Source organism: Rhipicephalus microplus, chromosome 9 (assembly GCF_043290135.1).
Source record: "Rhipicephalus microplus isolate Deutch F79 chromosome 9, USDA_Rmic, whole genome shotgun sequence".
Classification (NCBI taxonomy): Eukaryota; Metazoa; Arthropoda; class Arachnida; order Ixodida; family Ixodidae; genus Rhipicephalus; species Rhipicephalus microplus.
The window spans coordinates 5,494,540-5,505,136 of NC_134708.1; the positions used below are offsets into that span (position 1 = coordinate 5,494,540).

Consider the following 10,597-nt stretch of genomic DNA (forward strand, 5'->3'; position numbering starts at 1 on the left):
GACATGTTGTGTTCCAAGCACCCCTGTGTCACGGGCGAGCTCCGAACACGCGAAGGACCGGTTGCTGAAACTACTTCCAGATGTTGACTCCTCCCCTTCCCCCGCTCGGTGCAAACGAGCCACCGTCGTTCTTCCGGCAGTTCGGCCGCCGCCTCCATCCGAATAGGAATAAACTTGTTTTTAAGCGTTCGAGGCTGTCTGAGCTTTTTGGACTACCGCGACCTACGCGTACGCCTATGGGCCGACGACAACACCGGACATAACAATATCCAAAAATGCTAGCCACAGGGGCCTGTGTTCCTTTTCTGCTATTTCGATGCACTGTGTCAGTGAGAACAGATTGTCTTCCAACCTCCTGTGTTTCCGAAACCCATTCTGCAGTTCCACCAGCACCCCCTCGTCCTCTATCCATGCCTGCAGTCTTTCCTTTATAATCTGCATCGCCAGCCTGTAGACCACTGATGTCACTGTTATAGGACGGTAGCTGTTTATGTCAGCTTTGTCCCCCTTTCCTTTATAGATCATGCTAATCCTGCTAAGTTTCCATCCATCGGGAACTTCACCATCGATTATTTAGCTCACTGCCTCTCTCAAAGCCTGCTTAGACTTCGGACCTAATGTCTTTTTCAGCATAATTGGAATGCCATCTGGGCCTGTTGATGTACTACTAGGAACCCTTTTCTCAGCCCTTTCCCACTCTAGTTGTGAAAATGGAGCCATTGCACCACTTGATTCGTTTTTGTCTATTGTGGTGCATAACGTACTTCTTTGTTGAAATTTTTCTGTCACCCTTATTCTTATATATTCAATAGCTTCGTCTTTTCTAGCCTAGCACCTTGGGCTGTAGTTATAAAACTCTGCTCTAGGCTCGTCTCATTTCTTAGGGAGTTTAGATGGTTCCAAAATTTCGCATCTGCTTTTCTATCTTTTTTATGTACTTTTGCCAGCCACTGAGCTCCCTTTCTTCTAATCTTTTCATTGATCAGAAGGGATGCATCCCTTCTATAGCTTAGAAAGGTTTCCCATTTTCTTTGCACATCATCTGTCGGTTCACCCCGCTGCTTAGCATGTATGTGTTCCCTAGAGGCTTCCTGACGTTTTGCTATGGCTCTGTTAACTTCCTCATCCCACCAACTTCTGGGTTTGTGTCTTCTTTTCCGGGGTGACTTTTCACGCGTCTTAGCAAGCTCTAGCTCAAAGAGTCTAATTAGATTTGTGTATGTCCACACTGTCTTATTGTCCTCCGTGATTACTTTCTCAATTTGTTTAGTGGCTATTTCGATTCGCCTTTCTGGATAAAAATTTTCCTGTGGTTGCTCATCTTGTCTCCTTCCCACTTTTACTGCTCTTCCAAAACTTAGCTTGATAAGTTTGTGATCACTACCCAGACTTCTGGAGCCACCTTCATCTATGTGCATTCCCCTGATCTTATCATACATCCTATGTGACATCAGTGCATAATCTATCGTCGACTGTAGCCTTCCTACCTCCCATGTTATTTGCCCTTCACACTTCTCGGTACTGTTGCAAATGATCAAATCAAGCCTTTCACACATATCCATGATCATTTTGCCTGTTGGGTCGGTATACCCATCTATATCTTCTATGTGCGCATTCATGTCTCCTAGTATAATTATCTCGCACTCTCTTCCTAACTCCTGAATGCCCTTTGATATACACTCTACCATTGCCTGGTTTTCCTCTCTGGCCTTTGCTCCCGTCCACAAGTACACGAAACCAAGGAGTGTCATTACCTGCCACTTTCCCTTTTAGCCATAAATGTTCCTTGCACTCCTGCTTGACCCTCTGCCAGTCTGTACTTTCATGAAGGAATGCCCCAATACCACCCCCCCCCCCCCTTTCTGCTGCCTTCTGTTCTATTACAATATTCCCACGCGTAGTCCGGATTGTTCGGAGGTTGTTCCATGTCCCTGAGATGTGTTTCTACAAAACCGTATACCATCGGCCTCTCTTCCCTTAGCTGTTCTTCTATCTCTTCCCACTTCAGCTTGTTCCTACCACCCTGAATGTTAATATACCCTATGTCTGAATTGGCTCGGCGCTCGTGGCTACGTCTATTTATTTATGCCCCGGACTCTACATATCTTAGATATTGGTGCCACGTTGGAATCGTATCTGTCCATACCACCTGTCGAAGAGTCTCCCTGGTTGTTTTCCTCGTTACTAGCTATCCTGCACCCCGAAGGGCTCGCTTGCTCCCCCAAAAAGCTACTGTGCGTCCTGCAAGTCGCCAACCCACCTCATGACCTAGCCGCCCATCGAAGTGAATTCTGTCTCGTTGAAAACCACCCCACCTATGCACCTCTCTGTTTATTTCCACCACCTCAAAGCCACTGGTGCCAGAGTTCCCTCTAGTGTGTAAAACTCTTTGACGTACAATAAACCTAGATAGAAAAAAGAAAGAAATGAAAAGGAAAAACAAGGATGACTACGTTAGCTCACCAAATTATAGAATCAATTCTTGAAGAATTTTCTCGAGTAGGTATAAGCCATTTTTGGGGCATCATCATCATTATCACCAGCTCCAATATCCCTTCAAGCTAGGCAGCTTTAGCGCGAAGCTGTCATTAGTTTTGTTTTAGAATCTTGCACGTGTGTATACAAACGTACACATACAACCAGGTTTTTCTTCTATACCTTTAGCACAACTCCACAATAGCATAGAAGATGTTAGTAAAAGATTAATATTAGATATTATATTATGATTAGGAAAGCAACACAAGCAAGAAACGAGATAGGCTGCTTCTTTCCTTCATGTTGGTAATAGCTTCGCTGAAGCTGTACAAGAATATATCATGCCCCAACTCGCCCAATCACATACGAACAGGCGCACGAACACGCATAAAGTATGGCCGGAACCCAACCCCTCCTTTTCTCCCCATTAAAACAAAAACAAACAGCAACAAGACTTTCGGCTACGTCCCTGATTGTTCCCGGGCAATCTCAGTGGGCGGCACATAATTCGAGCCGACAGACATCAGGCACTGCGTACCTGTTCTGTGTAACATGAAGTAAAAGGCTGCAATAAGCAGCCTGTCACTCGCGTAGAGCTGAAACGATAAGAACCACTGGTCTAGTTGTTGTACCTTATAGGCTGTGTGATCTCGGCTCTCAGAAGAAAAACCGGGGCAGAAAAAGGGCCGGCTTTTGGGAAACGATATAGGAACGGAGCCGCGCCAGCTTGGCTCTGCAGTAGTGGCCGCTTTAGCTCCTATTTCGATGATGCCGCGCGGTCAGCCTCTTCAGGAATGGAAGCAGTGTGCGTCTTATACGAGATTGCTTCGCAATAGTTGCCACGGAAACGCTGTTTTAGTTTTGCAACATACACCGACGCTCTGTAATGAAAGTTGGCTTCTTGTTTTTTTTTTTTTACATTCTAAAGCCAAAGTCAAAAGTGAGAAAACGCAATAGCAACCAGCCCGAGGTGCTGTATATTCTTTCTCAGTATAAAAGAAGGCGGGAGGATGCGCATATGATTGTCTTGTTGCCTGACTGCCGTACTTTTACCCGGTACATTCGCTATAGCGCTAGCCACCACGTCTACCTTGAGTACGGAAACTAATAAATAGAGTTAGCTTGGGATGAACATTAGTGCCACCAATATACAGGGCGTGTCTTTTTTTAAGCGACACAGAGGTCCCATACTTTTTTTTCTTTCGAGAAAATCCAACTGCAGAAAGCAAAACTAAGCTGAATATCACAGGAGCGTAGAGCACGGATAAGTATCTTTATATTTCAAAACAGTTGGAATATAAAATGGGGCAAGTCGTTATTATAATGTGAAATCAAAAAGGCCGTTTATAATGAAGATGCATGCATATCCGTGAAATGAATCGTCGTGACGAGTGTGTGAAGAACTGTGGATCGTTATTGCCTTAAATCACCGGTGACGTTGCCCCCTCGCACACGTAATTTAGTGACAACGCGTGTATACAGTATGCCGCTCAGCCGCGATGCTCTATAGACTAAGGTACTCGGCTGCTGGCCCGCAGGATCAAATCCCGGCTGTGGCGACTGCATTTTCGATGGAGGCGAAAATGCTGTAGGCCCGTGTGCTCAGATTTGGATGCTCGTCCAAGAACCCCAGGTGGTCAAAATTTCCGGAGCCCTTCACTACGGCGTCTCTCATAGTCATATAGTGGTTTTGAGACGTGAAACCTCATAAATCAATCAATTAAAATCTTGCTCACATAGAATGCAGGAAAGCTTCAACAATCAGGCCGCGCGGCAGCGTTCAGCTGGCTACCCTTCTTTCGTGGTCGCAGTGTGAGAAACTCTGCTTCAAAAACATGAGGGATCGTGAAGAAATACTCATCTGACGGAAAAAAAAGACCCATGGTTATGCCATACGCGCACAAGGTTGATCACAACCTTAAGAACATGGCCAACCGGAACAAGGTAGTCTTAACGTTCTCGGCGCCGAGCAAGTTGGCTAGCCTGTGCCCACGTATTTCTACTTCACCGAGACATTCCCCGTGTGGGAAGAGGCACGCCACGCCGTATGTCGACTGCTTGCTTCACGTGGTGTAGAAGAACATGCTTAGCTGTCGTAGGACATACATCGGCAGGCCGGTGCATAAACGACAGAATTGGGGCGCATGACCTTTCGGTGAAAAATAAACTTTTGGCACATTTGTATGTGCATTGTGGTTCCTGCAAGTGTGATTGATATTGATATGTGGGGTTTAACGTCCCACAACCACCATATGATTATGAGAGACGCCGTAGTAGAGGGCTCCGGAAATTTCGACCACCTGGGGTTCTTTAACGTGCACCCAAATCTGAGCACACGGGCCTACAACATTTCTGCCTCCATCGGAAATGCAGCCGCCGCAGCCGGGATTTGATCCCGTGACCTGCGGGTCAGCAGCCGAGTACTTCAGCCACTAGACCACCGTGGTGGGGCGTTCCTGAAAGTGTGAGCTTAGGTTTTCCAGTGTATATCCACCCTTGAAAAGATTGAAAAGAGCAATGATATCTTGGCACGTGAAATTATGGAAGCCTACAACATTAAAACCAGATACGTGTGTTAGTGATACTTCCGTTAAGAAAAGAAAGAGAACTTTGCTAGTTTCCTTGTTTGCCCAATTGGAAGAGCGACCGCCCCGGAAAGGCGTCAGTCTCGGGTTGTAACCGAGGACAAGGATGATTTTTCGGCAGCTAAGAGGCTTTTCTTTTCTTAGAAATCTTTACAGATTTTCTTGTGGCTTCGTGCTGCAGACGGGCGGTTGTCTTCTTTCCTTTTCTTAACCCATCCTCCTCCTTGCGGGTTTCCGCAGAGCTCATTTGCAATATTTGTGACACATGTGTTGCTCTGCATGGTGGGGAATTTAATTTCTTCGAATCTTTTTTTTTGTTCGTTTAGTGGCTTTCTTATCACCATTTTTCTTAGCAATCTTTTCGTGTGTTTTCTGACGAGCAGGTGAGGTGATGTGTGCGCGCATAGTTCGTACGGTTATTTACTTCGCCATTTTTCTGAGAATTTAGTTGCGAGTGACTCCCTTTCTGTTTCTTACTCAATGGTAAATGTATTTTTTTTATTTCAGATAGTTTGTACCTACTTGACCAACAAAAAGATTTATTAGAAAATATGAAGTTCTGTTGACATGTGGTAAACCGCGGCATCTTTCCCACCCTTTCTTCTCCTTAAAAAATGTTTTAGTTAAATTTCTGTTCTAACTTATTATTTATTTTACTCTTTCTTATCAAAATGCTTTTTGGCTCCTGCCCTCACTTATTTTTTTTATTGGTTTAAGTGCTTGTGGTAGCCGCACCGCGGTGGTCTAGTGGCTAAGGTACTCGGCTGCTGACCCGCAGGTCGCAGTTTCAAATCCCAGCTGCGGCATCTGCATTTCCGATGGAGGCGGAAATGTTGTAGGCCCGTGTACTCAGATTTGGGTGCACGTTAAAGAACTCCATGTGGTTGAAATTTCCGGAGCCCTCCACTACGGCGTCTCTCATAATCATAATGTTGTTTTTAAACCCCACATATCAATCAGTCAGAGTTGGTGTCGCTTCATAAGTAATAACGGCGCAAAAGACACGGAACGCAAAATGATGGGACCGGTGCCCGTCCTCGTGTTCACATCGTTATGTGTCCGTTCTGAACTAGGATAAGCCCTCCTTTTTAACTTCGCATGCAAGCGGAATGCTTTCGTGCCTTCTTTCAGGTCCGCTGGCCTTTTGGGCTATGTGTCCATTCATAAAATTTTGTTAATCATTTTTTTTGTTCATGTGTTCCGAAATGGCGGTAGTTAAGCTGACTGATTGCTAAGACGAAACTCGATCGTCTCCAATAAAATAAACTTTTTAATTGCATGTTTTGTATAATAAACAACCATTAAAGTAGTGTGAAAGTGTCAATTCGTAAAAGCAGCTTTAATTCACAACTGACATATGGATATAATGAGCAAACATTGAACCCAGAATATCCGAATCAACGCGAAAATGATCAACAGTCACTAGTATATCGTATTTGACTGAATCACGTTTGTTACAACGGCGCACATTGTCTTCTTACAGAACTTGAGTACCAAACGAGACGAGTTCAGAGGCACGGAGAGGCTCGAAGCGATCGATAGTTTTTCGAGGAAGAACGTAGCTGCAAGCAGTGTTTCGGCAAGTTGACGTGTCCCTGTCAGGGCAACAGCGTTGCCTTGACGAAGAAACGCTCACCTGTCAAAACTTTCGCCCCAGCGACATTCCTTGTAACGAGTTTTAGAAGAATTTGGTCCGTCACACGTATTTCAGAGACAGTATTGAAAAGTAAACACCCAAGCTGTCGTTACACGAATTTCATGAATACAAAGGAACCCATGATTACTTCACATCATTTGAACTACGTGCCAAAAGTAAAAGAAGCAAATACTATGTAGGCAGACCAATGCGAATTACAGCCTATCATTAAACGAATTTTGCTGACAGCAGCTTGGCTTCCATCTTGACCACCAATTAGTCTAGCGGCACAGCACTTCTGTTAGTCCAGCCAGGCTTGCAGAGAACTGGGTTTACTTCTATGTAATCGTGCAGAAACAATACCTGATCAAATAATGGGTCCAAATTGCTGTGCTCACCCATTTCCTTTAGAAAACGCTGAAAAACCTTCGCGGTACTGGAAATTTTCTGGTTAGCACACCGCACAAAACATGTGTTGCCCTATTTAGTCATCTTCGTCGAATGCATGGTTCCCTTGTTCGAGGTAGCTCACTGCGGCTTCCGTTTCGTTTTCTCACCGCCAAAACTTGCTGTCCATCTTCCCCGTACTTGCACGCAGACCGAGCGAGATAACTGAGCACGATCCAACTTATAATATCGCTGAGCGAGTGGTGAGAAGGAGTGGAGGCAAGCACCAAGGTATATGTAAACTGCTAGCGTAACTTCCATAGAAGCCCATAGATAGGTCACTCCAGCCGCAACCTCTCGCCGCACCATCAACCTCCTCTCTCGCGGCGCCCGCTCTATGCGTGTCACGTGGTTGATATCGCGCGATAACCCGTTTTTCTCAGATTTAGAAACCGTCGCCCACACGCAGAATTCACTTTGAAGGATTTGCTAGTAGCCCGCCATGGTCCTCAGTTCGTCGGCATGCCGCAATCGAGAACATAATCGGTCCCTCTCCGCCAAGCGCTCGCTTCGCGGCGTTCGCTCACCTAAAGTATTCTTGCGCCGTGGCTACGACGAAGCAGGTTAAAGTAATATTTATTTAAACCTCCTAGGCTACGACAGACAACGACGGCAGACAAGCCTACGCCTTAACGTGCTTGGCCCCCGAAATAGCACTCCTATCAGTCAGTTGACGGCCGTGGATGTCTACCCACCACGCGGTGCAGCTTCAAGACAAAGAAGGGTTTACTTTCTATTGCCATGGCAACGGGCGCATCATTACAAATACAAGATGACAAGTGGTGGGGAGATGAGGGCGCGTGTTTAATGATTGATTTGTGGGGTTTAACGTCCCAAAACCACGATTTGATTATGAGAGACGCCGTAGTGGAGGGCTCCGGAAATTTCGACCACCTGGGGTTCTTTAACGTGCACCCAAATCTGAGTACACGGGCCTACAACATTTCCGCCTCCATCGGAAATGCAGCCGCCGCAGCCGGGAATCGAACCCGCGACCTGCGGGTCAGCAGCCGAGGAGGGCGCGTGTTTAACTCGCGTCCATCTGGTAAGACGTGTGCCAGTGTCGGATTTTCGAATAGCCTACGCTAAGTTACCAGGCGTAGCGTTTGAGCATCATACGGAGAAGGAGGAGGAAAGCTTAAGCGGAAGGACAGGGAGGTTAGCCAGTTCTTAGACCGGCTTTCTACCCTGTGCTGGTGAAAGGGGTGACGCGAAGAAAAGACAGAGAGAAATGTAGCGAAGAAAAACAGAAATTACAAAAAAATAAAATAAAAAAATACCATTTTTTTTTGTGGGTGAACCAAAACCGCTAACGCCGGTTCGCGTTGTGACGCATGCGCAGTGGCAGCGACGGAAACGGATAGTGTTTGCGGGTGCTATGCGAAAACTCCCTAAATTCAGACATCCCGAACTCAACACTCCTACAACAGCGTTGACAAGGATACGCCGTAAAGCATAGGCTGCCGTGTACCGTATATGTGCACAATACCGTGCTTAACCGAGAACAAATATCGCAAACAACGTCGCGTTGTCGTCCATTGCTTGTCATTAAAGCAAGACAGACCTGAAGGGGGCACCCGAAGCACCACTTACTGTGACTGAAGGAGTAGAACACCAGCGGCAGCAGGACCAAACATGAGGGGCGCAGCCGGCGGAATGCTCTCCACGATGTGTTTGCGAGCGTCATACGTACAACCATGGTCTTTCGCTGCCTCTTGCAGAGCAAAAAGAGAAGTGCTGCTCATAAAGCTTTCATTTGCACTTGCACACGATTACCGAGACTTTCCGAAGATTGCAGTGGGTTGTCAAGACATTCACCGCGTCTCAAATCCAGGCCCTAACGCAGAATACCACTGAACCAGCAGTAAGGTAAAGCGCACAAGCATTGCAAGCCAGAGTTATCTCACTCGTTCCTTTAACACGTTGTCCGTTAGTGTCGAATCACGATCGGTGCAGACCAGGACGCGATTCGACCATTCAGACTTCTCATGCGCACGAAGCATTTTGAATGCTGCTTCTTATCTGGCGCGGCTGCGTCATCAGACGCGTGCTGATAGTCGCGGTATACAGCGAAAAAAAAAAAAAACGTGTGTCGACGGACGATGTGAGCGCTGTACTCAACTCAACGTTCCAGTTGCAGCTCGCGCCTTTTACGTTCTCGATTCTAATAGTGGTCGGGGCGAGCCACGTTGGAAGACGCTAGTGCCGCCGGCAACGGACACAATGTGAAAAGCTATTATTTCTTTTCTTTCTTATTCTCACATAATAACAAAAGAAAGATTACTGTCGTTTCTGTCGGCTGATATGGAAAAGTTTCCGAAACGCACTGGCCTTATATGTTGCTCCGTCGATAACATCTCGGTGTGCCCCGAACGGTGTTTTCTGCAGCGTCTGAGCGCACGAAAAGTGAAGACCATCGTGCTGGAAGTGCTATAGCTTCATCAATCCTGTGAAGACTGCTTGCCACATTACTTCGCAAGCAGGTAAGCACCACCCAACTTGAGTAATTTTTCAGCATGCTGCAGCACACTGTTTTTCAGCTCAGGGCTATCCGAATTTTCATTATTAGCCTAATGCAGATTCGTGGGAATCATCCACGTTGAAAAACCAGCGCAAGGTGATTTAATATAGTACATCTGTGAAGTTTCGGGTCAGTCGAATATTGGTTTAAGCATAGTTTCTTACCGTAACACCAGGAGAAAAATTTGACGCCACCATTAAAGAGAGCTTCTTAAGCGGCACTGTGCTGCAAAGGCAGGATGGTGTATATCTATGTGCGAGACTGGCATTGGCCGACGTTGAGCGAGGCTAAAACTGAATAATGGATACAGCTGCGCAAGTAATGCTTTTCTAAAGCAAGACTATCATAAACGAATATCGTTCACTATTGCTGCACGATAGAATAAAAGCTCACTCTGTCGTATGTTTTTTTTTCTTAAAAAATGAAATAGAAACGTCTGTTCCTTTCTCAAAGAAACAGACGATAGAATGAACGAACACTCATCTTATCGCCCACCTTCGAACTTGAGCGGCTTGTCACCCCCCCCCCCCCCTTCTTTTATTGCGTTTTGTAAAGGTGTACATCGAAACAGAAGTTCTCAAAGTAAAATATGTTTTTTGGGCAACGGTAAAAATAAACACCTCATTACGGGCTGGTACAATACAATGTCATTGTGTTACGCGAGGAGCCATTCTAGCCAGATGTATCTGGGCTCTTCGCGAACGATGCAAATCCGAATTTGACACATCCCAGCCTTCACATGTAAACTAGAGCTTCAGTTTGCCATGTAGGAAACCGTATGAAACTCTGTGGCTTAAGGTAAGCATACTTTGAAAACATGCCATTAACAAAATTGTTGCAGGCGTTGACTGACACACATCGGTAGATCATTTCTGCTGCAACTTTCTTGCTTTTTACGCCAGAGTCTAACGTAAGATGTTCCAGTCGTAGCAC

At 45.9% G+C, this 10,597-nt stretch overlaps 1 protein-coding gene across 1 annotated transcript in view; it reads right to left on the reverse strand.

Moving 5' to 3' along the window:
- LOC119164824 (lysosomal alpha-mannosidase) overlaps positions 1–9,012 on the reverse strand; it is a 158,073-nt gene extending 149,061 nt beyond the window's left edge. The window contains exon 1 of the mRNA XM_075873021.1: positions 8,737–9,012. The gene's annotated coding sequence lies outside the window, so the exon portion shown is untranslated. The remainder of the gene's footprint in view (positions 1–8,736) is intronic.
- Positions 9,013–10,597: the final 1,585 nt, after the last annotated feature.